The sequence below is a fragment of the Octopus bimaculoides genome, chromosome 20 (genome assembly GCF_001194135.2).
Source record: "Octopus bimaculoides isolate UCB-OBI-ISO-001 chromosome 20, ASM119413v2, whole genome shotgun sequence".
Taxonomy (NCBI): domain Eukaryota; kingdom Metazoa; phylum Mollusca; class Cephalopoda; order Octopoda; family Octopodidae; genus Octopus; species Octopus bimaculoides.
This window is the reverse complement of record NC_069000.1, coordinates 45,202,981-45,203,381: the sequence shown is the minus strand read 5'-3', so window position 1 is coordinate 45,203,381 and position 401 is coordinate 45,202,981. Positions and strand designations below refer to the sequence as shown.

General features: G+C 26.2%; 1 protein-coding gene across 1 annotated transcript in view; it reads right to left on the bottom strand.

Annotated features, from left to right (window-relative positions):
- Positions 1-401, bottom strand: part of LOC106870134 (cholesterol transporter ABCA5) — a 57,112-nt gene that overhangs the window by 17,012 nt on the left and 39,699 nt on the right. The gene's annotated exons all lie outside the window — the stretch shown is intronic.

The window sequence follows — 401 nt, the reverse complement described above, 5'->3', positions numbered from 1 at the left end:
ATATATATATATATATATATATATATATAATATATTGGGGAATAGCAAGTATTCCTGGTTATCAGGGAGTTTACTAATTTACATTTTTCTAATGAAATGTAAAAAGTATATTTTATAATCTAATTGTCTTATTATTACTAATTTGGGTTATTTACCAATAGATAAGCAACTCCTATTTCAAGATGACCTCATGGTATGGTATACGCAGAGAAAATAGATAGATAGATAGATGGAGATATAGATAGATAAACACAGCAATGGATGTGAATGGAAATATAAATTACTGAATACTGTGTGAATATATATCCCTTGTTCCATTAATATTTGAAGATGTGTGAGTGTGTGCATGTTTGTGTGTCAATATATATATATATATATATATGCATACATACATACATGCA